General features: G+C 45.4%; 1 protein-coding gene across 9 annotated transcripts in view; it reads left to right on the top strand.

Annotated features, from left to right (window-relative positions):
• Window positions 1–13,832, top strand: part of Apbb2 (amyloid beta precursor protein binding family B member 2) — a 359,655-nt gene that overhangs the window by 142,969 nt on the left and 202,854 nt on the right. For all 9 annotated transcript variants that reach the window (XM_015993473.3, XM_015993472.3, XM_015993469.3 and 6 more), the window contains one exon: window positions 9,619–9,733. The gene's annotated coding sequence lies outside the window, so the exon portion shown is untranslated. The remainder of the gene's footprint in view (window positions 1–9,618; window positions 9,734–13,832) is intronic.

The raw sequence follows: 13,832 nt of genomic DNA, 5'->3' as shown, positions 1-13,832 counted from the left end.
AGGGAAGTGGCAGCTTCATCGTTAGGGAAAGGTGTTGGAACTTAGTTCTTAAGATGCTTTGCAGGCGACCACCCCCACCTGCCCTCTTCTTACAGCCCCTTTTCCGGTGGAGCTGCGCCTTGGCATTTGTGAGGTTCTCTGCCCAACGTCTTGACAGCTCTGAGGGTAAACATTTAAGTTTTCTCTGTCTGGGCTTTGAAGAGTCACTCATTAGAGGCCAATTTGTTGTCTGTGTCTTCCAAATGATTTCCACTTCTTTTGTTCTTCTTCTGTTCTTTGGCATCTTTGGAGTTTATTTCTGGCCCTCACTTCGTGGCATTTATGAGGGAATGGAGTTGCACACACGGTTATCATCTGCCACGTGTCACTGAAGTGACCAGTTTATAAGCTTCTGAGGTTTGCCGCTGCTTGGGCCCGTGGCTGTCTGAGAAAGGATTCTTGTGGTTACTCTCTTCCTTCAGGTTTATTCAGAGATTGTCACTCTCACTTTCAGAGTGAGATATCCTGACTAGCATGGTTTATATGTAATGGGGGGAAAGTCGGTTAATGCTACAAATTCAAGTATGGCTTTCAAGCCAGCCATAAGAATAATACCACAAGCATAATTTTTCCAACATTTTAGAATATGGCTTCTTTACCTTAGGGTTTTCCAGAACCATCATCCCAGGTGGGTCAGTCTTTCCTAGTTTTCTTTTTAAAATGGCTTGAGTTGTATCTGAGTTGGAAGAAACACTATTTTCTGCGGACGACTGCCTCCAGCGTTGTGTTCTGCAAGGACTGAGCTCCCATGAAGAACACCTCTATAGATTCAAGGGAAGAATGGTGGGCCATCCTCCATGACCACGGTAAAATTCATTCAGAAGACAGTAGTGCCAACGGCTTCTGTCACTGACTGTATAAACACAACTCCAGAATCAGGACCAGACATCACCTCTCATCCAACTTTCCTTGTCATCCTTAAATGTACACATATGAGCGACACTAAATGGGGTCGTCAGGGGCTTGCACTCTCTGTTTCTGTCTGTCTGACTGTCTGTCTCTCTGTAACAATAATAGTTTAAAAAGAGGTTATGTATTCAAGAGGAAATGGGGAGACATGGAAAGAGTTGGAGTGGATAGAGGAAGAAGTGGAAATGATGTACATTCAATACTCACAAAATTATAAAAATCAAAATTTAAATTAAAAAAGACCCTAGCAAATGCTAGCCTAGTTATCAATATACTGTTCTAAAATACAAGGAGAAGAATGAGGAATTCCGTGCAGTGTTTAATGTTGTAATTAAGATACATCAAGAATTATTTGGCTTTACTTGCCTGTTGTAAAACAAAATGGTAGCCAGTTCCAATTTTAAGGGTTTTTGAATCCTGCCAGGGTTGAGTGAATAAAGCAACATGATCTGGCTTCTGGTAGAGAGTCGATAACACCTTAAAGGAGTATGCAGCTCCATACGGTGGAGTTAGTGGTTTCTGCTTTGGACACCTTGTGATCCCTGTTGGTAAATCAAGGTTGAGAGTCTGCAGAAGCGTTCCCGCCTGAGGACTCCTGTTGCCATCGTGACAGACGCACTCCAGGGGCATCTGTTTTGTGGTAAAACTTCCTAGAAGTGTCTCTGTACTAAGCAACGGGCAGGAAGTACTTCTGTCCTTAAAACCAAAATAGATGCTCTCCCTCATTATCGTGGCTCAGACGCGTGCAGTTTTAATGAGATGGGCACATCCCTTGTGGTTTTCACAGATTTAATGATCAGATTATTTAATGTAGAGCTTAGGGGGAAGTGGCCTTGGTAAAACAGATGATGGAGATGTTGCTGGAAGTTAAAATAACAACTTTATTCTCTTTCTGGGTTTTTTTTTTTTAGTGTGTTTTTTCATTTATTATTTTTGACAATTCTTAAAGAGATTTGCTTGTCTTTAGTATGTTTTGGTAGATGTATATTTTTCTCACTGTTTCTTTCTTTTTTTTTTGAATATTATCTTGGGGCTGGGGATATAGTGTTTGTTTGTTTTGTTTTTTAGATTTATTTACATTTTATGTATATGAGTACTGTATCTGCAAGCCAGAAGAGGGCACCAGAGCTCATTATAGGTGGTTGTGAGCTACCATGTGGGTGCTGGGAATTGAACTCAAGACCTCTGGAAGAGTAGCCAGGGTTCTTAACCACTGAGTCATCTCTCCAGCCCCTTTTCCTCACTGTTTTAACATCAAAAGACCTGGGGACACAGTAATTCTTTTCAAGAAGAATTGGGTGTGGTAGGATTCTGTGTAGTCCCTGCTGTCCTGGAACTCACTCTGTAGACCAGGCTGTCCTCGAACTCATAGAAATCTGCCTGCCTGTCTCCTGAGTGCTGACTGCTTTGCAGAATGTTCTGCCTCTGTTGTTGAAAGTGAAGTAAAAGCATATAAAGAGAAAACCAAATCATTGGAGGGAAGTAAAGGGTGGGTCCCCACAGATGCTGGCTGGCAGAGGAAGGACCCATGAGAGGCAAGATTGACATCCAGTTCATCACAACTTTGTCAGCCAGTGCCAGGTCACACTTGTAGAGTCTGACCCCAAGCTGTTTATTTTTGACATATGTGAGCACGGTACACCTTTGGAGAAAAGTGTCCTGTGACAGTTAGCACAACAGAGCTTAAGGCATGATTGCATGGAAACTTATTTGCAAAGCACATACCTTTTTGGTAAAGCACCTCTTCTATAAGAATGGGTTCTCTTAACCCAGAAATGATGCTCAGGATAAGGGTCTAGGGAGGGAGGGTCTGGGGTGAGCATCATAGCAGACTCTTTCGCAAAGTACATGAGACCTCTTTGATAAAAGTGGGTACTGTTGACTGAGAAGCAATGCTCAGGAGTCTTGGGGGATTCGGGTAAAGCCCGGCTCTCCAGATAGCAAAAGATCACCAGATTATTAACTGCATCTACTTCCAGTCTTCTTGGCGGAAACAGACGTAAATCCCTTCCATTGAAGAGAAAAGCCTGCAGGTTTAATGTTCCTGGTTTCTCTAGTGCTACCTGTGAGCATGAGAACCTTTGACCCTCTACAATTAGGTACAGGAAGATGTTTCACATATTACTAGATAGCAGATTTGTTCTATAACAGTTACTGCAAAGATTATTCTTTAAAAAAAGAGAAAAAGCCCAGGAAGATTCTATAAAGAAAGAAAGAACTTCAGCTAGATGCTAAAGAAGAAACACAAGCAGAAAAACAGAATAGAGAATAAAAACTCAAATCTGGAAGTCATATAATATTTATATTTCTTTTTGAGTAGTTAAGGACATTTTATTAGCCAAAAAGCAGTGTTTATCAAAAATAATTGGCTCAGGCCAGCCTAGGCTACATGAGACTCTGTCTCAAGTACTAAGAATTATAATCACTATTGTTACTGTTTGGAGAAGAGCCTTGGCAGGGTAATGTAAATCACATAGGGCTGTGTCACAGTGGGTTATGTACTCTGTTTCTACTTAAAAGTTTTGTTCATGTTTCTCTCTCTCTCTCTAGAGCCTTCTCTTCTCACTGAGAGCTGTGTAGAGGAGGCATCATGAGCCCATTTTACAGATGCAAAGGCTCATTGCCCTCACAACCTTTTACAAGTACAGTGAGAAAGCTCTCAGTTCTCCAGGTTTCAAGTATGTTCTCACGTTTCCAGAGATAGCTTGCAGGAGAATCACTGTTGCTATCATTTCTGGAGATTTCGCTTGTTAAATTTCTCTTAAAAGAAGAATAGGGGTCTCGTGGAAGAATAGGGGTCACTCAACAAGGAACATCAAAGGGCCTGGGTTAGACTGGACTATGTTTGCACTTCGTGACTTCAAACGCTTAAGGACTAATACTGGAATTTTCTAAGAGCTAAGAAATAAACAAAGAAGGCATCTCAACAGTCTTGTGTGTTCAGTCACCTTGCATACTTCAGACCTTGTCTGTAGCTTGGCATGTTAAGCTTCGTTCTCTCATACTTCAGTACTTTGGTTTTAAAAACCATTGCTGAGTTGGAGAAAAGGGACGCTTGAGACTTGAGGTAGCTCTTCAGGGTGAGAGGGGAAGCGGCCTGAAGAGGAAGGCAGTGGAACATCCTTCCAAACCTAGTGACCACAGACAGGCCTTGGGCCAGAGGACAAAAGCCCTGTGCACCCTGAAGATTCTGAAAACCTTGCCACTGGCCTTTACCAGGTTGCCCACATCCAGGTCCCTGTGGCTGGCGCGCGCGCGCGCGCGCACACACACACACACACACACACACACACACACACACACACACGCAAAGTCAGTCTTCACTCCGTCTCAATGTGATCTTGGCTCCAAGCCTGCGTTAAGAACTTGCATGTAACTGCTTCTTTGTAGTATAGTTTGTGGCTGGTGATGGAGCTATTCGGTCTTTCTGATTGTCAGTGTGTCCTGTGTTTCTCTGGGTGGAAGAAAGCCAGCTCCTGTGGATCACAGCAGACATGTTCCTTCTCCTTGGAGCGCCTGTGCTCATGTTCCAACACAGCAAAATAATTAGTGGTGTCATTGGTGACCGTCTGCTACCAAACAATGATTAATCATACTTCGAATTCTCAGAGAAAAACATTAATCCTCTGTGGTTGAAATTAAACCCATCTAGTGCTAAGACAGGTAGTCCTGTCAATTATTGTGAAAATCTTGACCGTTCTCAATGACTTGCTCCTTGGGATTTTTTTTTTTAAAGCAGAAATTTCACCATGTTGTAACAGCAGGATGATGGTGTATCGTGATTTAATGAGTCACAGGCTTTGTTATTTATGTAGAACACAAGCTGCCTTCTTGGTAGTTCATGCCATTATTCCTCTGACCAAAAAAAAAAAAAAAAGCAATGTTCATTGGGCAAAGCCAGTATTCAAATTTTGTTTGCAAATTCATCTTTAAGGTCAGTATCACCAAATACTTGCACAGGAATGCTATCCTGAAGTAGTTAAACGAGGACCAGTGGTAGCTGGGGCTGTTGACATAAAGTATTTACTTTGAAGAGAATTCTTAGCATTTTTGCCCCACGTCAGCACAACAAGAATTTGCAGGAGAGGGGGGCACATTAATGTACTTGTCAAGGATTAATGACCTGCTGGAGCACTTGTGGTGGGGAATATGTTATGGATAGTATCATAAATACAGTAATTAAAAAGCTGCACACTAAACACTTTGGACTGGCAGATAGATTCCTTCCATGCCCTGGCTTGCATTCAAGTGTGTGTTGTTTATCTTGCTCTCTTGCCTTCTTGAGAGTGGAAAGGGGAATGGTTGTGTCAGAGGGTTGTTTCTGCTCGCTCCATGGTCAAGTGCAAGCCTGGAAAAAAGTGTGTTGGAGATGTATTGTTCTCAGCATATTACTTACTGACCATGGACAGAATCAGACTGGAAAGATCAAGTTAGGGAAACAAAACAAAACAAAAAACAGCAAATCTGTCACATACTAGTAACCCCCCCCCCCACTTTTGGAAGCTCTATTATTGAGATGATTTCCAGACAGATATCAATCACAGTGTTCTTCTTCCGTGTACTACGTGAGACGTGTTTAGTAGGATCTGTGAGGCCTCGGCGCTTATGTGTTGAAAGGGAATTGCAGACGTATCAGGGCAGCACAGACTGCCCCTGGGATGAATTTTCGGGGTCGTGAGGCTTGATGCTCTCCTCACTGTTTATCTTGTGGTCCCCATGGGTTGAAGCCAGGCAGGTTGCTGTAAGGCTGAGCATCTGGGAGGAGAGGCACCATACTGTTAGAATGATGGTCCTGCCCTCCAGAAGGACAACAAAGCAGGTAAACAGATGTTGTCTTCAACTCCTGTTCCTTTGTTTGCTCAGAATCTTTGAGCCTGCTTGTTTCCCACTTAATGAGCATCGTCCCATAATTTCAGGGCCCAACCTTGTGCTATTCATTTATGAATCCATAAAGACTCTCTTTTGTGTAAAATGAATGTAGTTGGATGCAATTTACAGTTTTCCTTTGAGTCTGTCAGGGTAGGACAGCCGGGCTGTTTCTGTTCTCACCATTTAATTGGCCTCCTTACCCCTTAGCTGGGAAAATTACTCAGTCATATACTGGTTTATTGAATCATTCCACATTTATTGCATGCTGACTGTCTTCCATGCTCCAGGGGTACAAAAATGAGTGACCCAGTTAGTGGCTTCTGCTGGCTTTAGTACCAGATCCATGGTGGCTAACCCCAGTGAAGACCACATGGTTCTTCGAGACTATCACCCCAGTGGCAGCCTGGATCACATTGCCGTATAGAATAGGCAAACCTTTAGAACAGCCTCGGGACTTCTGAGATCACAGAGACCACTGGGAGACGACACATCTGCTCCTCGAGGTGTTTTCCATTGTGTTAGGTTTCTAGTGAACGTTCCTGCTTTTGCCGTTACCGGGACTTACTCTGGTAGCTGAGTTGCTCCATGCATCCCTAACCCTGTCGGGGAAAGCCTGAGGTGGGATGTGTGTGGGCAGTTTCAGAGGCATTGGGCTAGGATGTCTCTGGCGGGTGCCGCTGTCCACTCCTCCACTCAACTCCCCCGCTCATTCCCGCTTTTATTCGCCAGTGTCTGCCTGTTGCTGCTTAGGTGGGTTACGCTGCTTTTAGATGTTGGACTATGGCTCACAAAGACTGGCAGACGGTGAGTCGTAGCCATGACTTTAGTTACTGAAACTCTAAGCAAACCTTGGGAACGTGACACCCAAAGCCTAAGGTGGTTTCAGGAAGGGCTTTCTTCCACACCATTCGCCTGTGCACTGCCTTAATTCTCGCAGGAAATGGGCTTCCTTGCTTTGATAGCTACCGGCATGCACATTTGTTTACCTTCAAACAGGGTTAAATGGTTTTCATGGGAGGGGGCAGGGGTCGCATACCAGAGACGAATAATGATGAGATCTGTCTCCTCAACTAGTTGTCACTCATTCCCCATAGAGCTGTCCCAAGCTTTTGCTCTCTCTCTTCCCACTTCCTTTCCTTCTGTGTATGGTGTGTGTGTGCGTGTGCGTGTGTGCGCGCTCATGTGTGCTCAAGTGCAGATGTCAGTGTGTACAAATGCAGGGGACGGAGGAGGACATTGAAAACCCTCCTCTAGGATATTCTCGGCCTCTCTGTGTCTGTCTGTCTGTCTCTCTCTGCCACAGGGGTTCTAGACAGACCTGAGCTTCCTGTTTTGACTAGGCTGTGCTGGTTGACCAGTGAGCTCCTGGGATCTGCCCGTCTCTGCCCCCCTCACCGCACCCCTCCACCGTTGACTAGCACATGAGGCCTTACCTAACTTTTATGTGCGCTCTGGGGACTTGAACTCAGGTCCTCTTGCTTTCACCCCAAGTGTTTTTTACAAATGACCTATCATCTCCCCAGTGCATTGCCGTGTATGCTCACGAATGGACGTGTCGTTTGATCTGCCTTCCGTAATTCCCCAGTTCCGTTGCGAATGGAGTATGACCAGATGAGCCTTTATGCTCCTTCCGATACCAGGGGGTGTGGGTTGCCTTTTCAAGGCCAGTCCCTTCATCTGAACTCCTGTCCACTCTCCTGCCTCTGGCGATCTCTTCACCCTTCCCTCCGGCTCTCTGCCCCTCCCTCCGCACTCTCCTGATTCCTTCAGTGCAAGGCTCTGTGCATCTGCCGGCACTTTCAGGTCTCACAAAGTGACTCGTCCCCTTTACGCGCTCTTCCGCTTACTCAGTTGATGCCGTTCCCTGTCTCCTCCATGCCGCTAACTCAGCCCTCAGTCAAGGTGGCCAGCGACTTTTCAGTGTCAAAATCAAAAGTAGTTTTTTGTTTTTGTTTTCATTTGCCTCCATCTCCCATGGCACTTCTCCGGAGACCTCTGTACCCTACTTTTCGCTACAAGATCGTGGCTGGCTTCCTGGTCTGTCGTGACTAGCACCTGTCTCTTGGCGCTAATGAGACAGGCTTCTCTCTGCCCGTAACCCTTCCGTGATTCTATGACATTGCCTCTGTCTCTGCCTTTCTCTCTGAGTTCCTTATTGCTTTATATTTTGTTGTCTTCTTCCCCAGGCCTCGAATCTTCCACGCCTCAGTTTTTAATGCTGCAGACTGACCTTTGGGTCTTGCTGTTCCTTCCCTGGTGGTTTACACTTCACATCTGCTACCATTGGTCTGCATATAGTTGATCAACTTGTTCTCCCTTTAGCGTTTAGATGCTTCCAAATGCTACTTTGTCTCATCCTGGCCCTGCTCACTTCCGCTATCCCGGTCTTCCGGCCGCCTCTCCTGTCTTCATGGTTATAACAAGCAGGCTGGCCTCTCTACTCATTCTGCTTCCACCCCGCCCCTTTGGGTCCATCCAGAGAGAGTAATCCATCTGAAACCCACATCTGACCCAGGCTTAGCTGTCTACAACCAGGTCTGCTCAGAGGTCTCTGAAAGAGGCACAGAGTTGCCAGCTGGCTCCGGTCTTCCACCCTGGATGATAAAATGGGTGTCATTCTAGAGTGCGACCAACAACTGAACGCTACCCCACGCAGTTTCTCTCCACTGCCTTGACCATTGTCTTGGCGTGCGCAAGCTTGGCTAACTCCAGCCCAGCCTTAGACACATCAGGCACCCTTTGTTCCTGGATGCATTCCCTGATCTCTTCTTGTCTGGCCTGGAGGCCTCTGCTGGATGACTATCAAATCATTGCATTACCCACTGCCCTACAGGGCCCGTTCTGAAATGGAGTCACTGTTTTATTCTTCTTGTTGTTGAATGCTTGACTTCGAGTAAGGATGTAACCTGTGCTTTTTAAAGGAAACGTTAATGATAGTAAGTTAATTAATGTCCACAGAAATGTGTAAAAATGTGCATATTTGTTACCTTTAGAAGGGAACACAGAGGGCCTTCTATACACAGAGTGTAATTGATGTGTCCAGAGTGTTTTCTTTCTTTCTTTCTTTCTTTCTTTCTTTCTTTCTTTCTTTCTTTCTTTCTTTCTTTCTTTCTTTCTTTCTTTCTTTCTTTCTTTCTTCCTTCCTTCCTTCCTTCCTTCCTTCCTTCCTTCCTTCCTTCCTTCCTTTCTTTCTTTCTTTCTTTCTTTCTCTCTCTCTTTCTTTCTCTCTTTTCTTTCTCTTACTTTTTTCCTTCCTTCCTTCCTTCCTTCCTTCCTTCCTTCCTTCCTTCCTTCCTTCCTTCCTTCCTTCTTTCCTTCCTTCTTTCCTTCCTTCCCCCCTCCCCTTCCCTCTCCCCTTTATTTATCATTTTGACATGTAGCCTCTCCAATTCAATACATTTTCTTTTTTCCTTTTGAGTTTTTAAAATATTATTAGTGGGATGTTAGTTCATGAGTTCAGGTGTCATGATGAGCCAGGCTGGTACCATCCTTGACACTGACTAAGGAGATGCAGAATCATCTCAATGCTGTGGGATTGCTGGCCTTCACAATCCTGACAATGGATTCTTAGGGACCTACCCTTTTGTCACACTCACTGCAGGGGCCACATGCTAACCCTCTGCAGGCTCCACGCCTGCCTGCAGGGACAGAGCGATTTCTTCCCGAATGTGACAATGAATAATTCATAAACATGGTTATCTGGAAGGAGGTGGTTATCATTAGCATTTTAATGAAAAAAAAATGTGATCATTATCCTAAGACTGTTTTATTTCTACCTTTTTTGTGTCCTCTCCCCAACAGCTAGCCATCTCACTGTTCCCAGCGTCCTTGGGAGTTCCGGAGTCCCCTGCTAACACGCTGACTGTCGCTATGGGCAGAAGGTGCCCCCAGGTTCGAGGGTGTCCAAGCAGCTCATGTACGTATGCCACCATGCACGTGTGTCTCTCTTCCCCCTTCTCTCCTTCTGCCTTTCCTTCCTCCCCTTTCTCTTCTCTTGGGGAATATCACAGGACACTAACCTGTGAGTGCTTGTAAGATGTATGTGAGCATATTTAGAAATGGAGAAGAATATTTTGTTCTAAGTTTTTCATATCAGATGGTGGAAAATGTCACCTAAATCAGTATTCTTATAATCGAGTACTTCTATAAGATCAGATGAGTCTTTTGTGTTTCAATGTATTCATCCATACATAGCCTTTAAAATGCTTTTTCTTTTTTTCAGCGCAATGTGTAAAACATTTAAAACAATAGGAATACCACAAATTAATAAGCATTTCCCAGTGACTGTTTTAATTCCATTAAAAAACAAAAACAAAAACAAAAAAACCCTACTCTGGTCCTAGAGAGGCACCGGCTAGTGTGCTTTTGTTGTGTGTCTCAGTGCTCTTGGTGGAGAGACACACGGCCCTGGATGGCTCTCTGCCTTTCTACACTGGAGCTCCTCCAGCAGGCTTCGGGAAGTGCTGTGGTTGCTCTTCTGATGGTCCTGACCCCCTGATTAACGGAACACTGCAGGCAGAGAACTGACTACCTCCCATCGCACGGTCTCTGCCTCTGTTGATGTCCTTGAGCGCCTTACTTTTGACTTACTTTGGTCTTCTAGCTGTATAGATAATTCATTTATTTTCATGACTTCCCTTTGGACTCTCTAGAATTCTGGCCTCAGGTCAGGGGTGCGTTGGGATGTCTCCTCCACACTTGTTTTCCTCCTAGAGTGATATTTATTTATCTTCACCTGTAACCTTGTTTCCTCACGCAGATCAGGTTTTGTTTGCTTCCTAGAAAAGTTGGAAACCTCTTGGAATGCTTGCGTAGTAAGCCTGGTCATTGGAAGCAGTGGCGTTTCAGCAGCCATGGGGATGGATTGCTCATCACAATAGCAGAGGTTCCATCAACCACTAGCAGCAAGCCGGCGGCCTTGGGGCAAACAGGGATCTCGATCTCTCTCTCTCTCTCTCTCTCTCTCTCTCTCTCTCTCTCTCTCTCTCTCTCTAAGAGCTCGGCTGTTGCTGGAGAGATGGCTCAGTGATCAAACAGCTGTTCTTCTTGAGGACTGACCCGGGTTTGCTTACCAGCAGCCCCAGGGTGACTCAAAACCATCTGTAACTCCAGTTCCCGGGGGTCCTTGTCCTCTTCTGGCCTCTGGTGATACCAGGCGCACATACATACACGCCGGCAAAGTACCCATACACATGCAATAAAAGGAAAGAAATCTTTAGACACATAATTCAAACAAAAAGTAAAATGAGCTGCTTTTGGAAAGAGCGTCACCAGGGTAACACGTGTACCTGGGTGCTGTGAAGGGAGACGGACACACTGTGGCCAATGCCTGTGGGAGCTGAGGGTGGATTTCTATATTTTTAAACTTTAACATTTTAAGTGGTTATGTAAGTTCCCATGTAATCTCTATTTTGTCCCTTACCCTCAAAGCTGAAATAAACTGTGATCTTAGTGGGGGGTGGGGATTCCCTACCCCTTCCGTAAGGGGAAGCTGAAAGGCATGTACCACCATTGATCCACGTGTCTTGGTAGGAGCTGACATTTCCTTCTTGGCCTACAAAAATGCTGATTTCACAGGGTCCGCTCAGACCCCATGTTGTGAGGGAGATTCTTCCTTCAAAATGATTACGGCTCCATTGCTTGGGCTCTGAGAGGAGAGGAGGAAATAAATCTATGCAGAAGACTCATGTTTGTGGAAATGCTTTCCCCCCACTGTCTGGGAACAGACACACCACCTGCCGGCCATGTGGTTTTCTAGAATGTTCTGTAGCGTTCTGAGTTGCACAGGCCTGTGCTGCCTGTAACTTTCAAGGAATCACTCCTTTCCCTCCAGAGGTGTCTCCTACCTAGAGCTCTCTAGGAGAAAACGATCCCTACCCCACTTCCACTGGGCCACACATATCTAGCTGGCCTCCCAGTGGAGGAGGCTTTTAATTGCTACTCCAAGGCTCCCGCTAAGAAGGTCACTTGTGTCTTTTTTGGGATGGAAGGAGAATGACCCCCTTTTCCAAAGGTTGTATGTCACCTGGCATTGCCCAACCCAGGAGCTCCCCCCTCTTATTTCCATCTCTGTATTGTTTGTTTGTTTGTTGTTTCTGGCATTACTCCTCAGTCCCTGCCTCGGCAGCCTCCATTATCCGTGTGGCCCATTCTCTTTTCCATTCTCTTCCTCTCTCCTTTGTTTCTCGCTTATCCTGATGACTCCATGGGGTTTGCTTGTGGAGATCTGCACCCTGGCTTCTAGGCAACCTTGGACTCAGTGGCCCCTTTCTGCTCTCATAGAAGGCGAGGAAACTAAGATTATTCAGGCCCCAGTGCCAGGCCTGTGTCTTAGTAAGGTCATACTGTTCCCTGGGTATTATTTTACAGAAAACAACAACAAAAATATCTCTTGTGTTTATAATTTTATCATCAAGTGTGATCAGAATAGCAGTCAAGGGTTGGCAGTACACACTGCTATACTTTGGGTTGGTTTTGAGGCTCTTGTGTCAAATTGGAGTTTTGATTTTCGTTCTGTTTGGGGATCTGCCTTGCAGCAGTAAGTATCCTTTTACGCGGGAGGATGTTCCCCTGTAATGGAATGTGGACTGGCATCCACTGAACCCCAGAATAGGAAATGAAGGAGCCGCAGCTGACGTTTCCTGATCTTTTAAAACAGTTCCTTGTGCTTTTTGTTGAGACCCAAGTTGGAAAGTATTCCAAGACTTGCTAATATAGTTGCGTCATAGCTTGTTGTTGTTTGTGTCCAGCTGTCCGTCTCTTTGCATGTCTGAAGCCACCACTGGAGCCATGGACATCAGGCCCTGAACTCTTGGGTAGTTACCCAACCCCAAGCTCTACAGTCCCTCCGCCTTCAAATATGATCATACGTAGTAGACAAGTTAATCCAAGGTTGCTAACAGCCAAGTGAGTCTCAGTGCCCAGAAGAGCCAAGACAGGATGCGGTCCCCAAGAAGGACTTGCTAAGGCAGTTTGCCCTGTGCGTGAGGCAGGATTATGAAGGTCAGAGAAGCTGGGGTCCCAGGGGAAGTCAAGGTTTTAAATGAGTGTGTGTGGGAGTTGGGAGAGGTTAGAGACAACAGATCTTAAAATGACAGCAGCACCTACCATCCCTGTTTTTTAAAATCGTGTGTGGATGTAGCAGGACCGCACGGGGAGAAACCATGATGACGTCTTGTATGCACCTTCCCATTCTGCGCGGATGGACTTGATCTCTAAGGCACTTCATGTGGACCCTTCTGATGATACTCGTGTGTGACCATAGACTTCATGACCTTTTATGAATGAACCCATCATTCACAGCAACCCATAGCTTAACATCAAGGGAGTTTTTCTTTTGTGGTCCTTTGAGATTCATCACTGCCCAGAATTCTTACAATATTTTCTTTAAAAAAAAAAAAATGCCTTAGGGGCCACACTGGGTTGGGACTCAGATAAGTGTCATCGGAGAAGCTTCCTCCTGCAGGAGATGGAAACTAACACAGAGACCCAAATCTGCATGGTGTGCAGAGCGTGGGAGACCGTGGACACTCAGACCTAAATGGGATGTCTCCATCCAATGCCTCCCCTTAGGGCTTAGGGAACTGTGCCGAAGAGGAGACAATCAGAGTGTAAGAGCCGGAGTGATGGATGCCACTGAGGAAACCGTGTCTTCCAGACACAGCAGGACTGGCACACATGTGAACTCACAAGCCCGTGGCGGTGTGCATCGGTGCTAGCCAAATGGACTCCAGCACTGAGCCGGGAAGTGGACACGAGCCTGCATCCCTTACCCGGAAGTTATCCCCACCTCACAGCTGCCACAGGAAAAAGTAGTTTTATCCAATGGAGTCTCACTGTGCTTACAAACCACACTTAGTGGCAGGTCCCATGCCCAGCAGTAGATGACCAGCACAAAATGAGCTCAATGGCATTTTTGGAGATTTTTTTTTTTGTCTCATAATACTTTATTTGGACATTTAAAAAAAAAACTTGTTTGTCTTTTGCTTGTGTGTGATTGTTTTTTATTGTGTGTG

The sequence above is a fragment of the Peromyscus maniculatus genome, chromosome 10, assembly GCF_049852395.1.
Source record: "Peromyscus maniculatus bairdii isolate BWxNUB_F1_BW_parent chromosome 10, HU_Pman_BW_mat_3.1, whole genome shotgun sequence".
Taxonomy (NCBI): Eukaryota; Metazoa; Chordata; class Mammalia; order Rodentia; family Cricetidae; genus Peromyscus; species Peromyscus maniculatus.
This window is presented reverse-complemented; position numbering and strand designations above follow the sequence as displayed.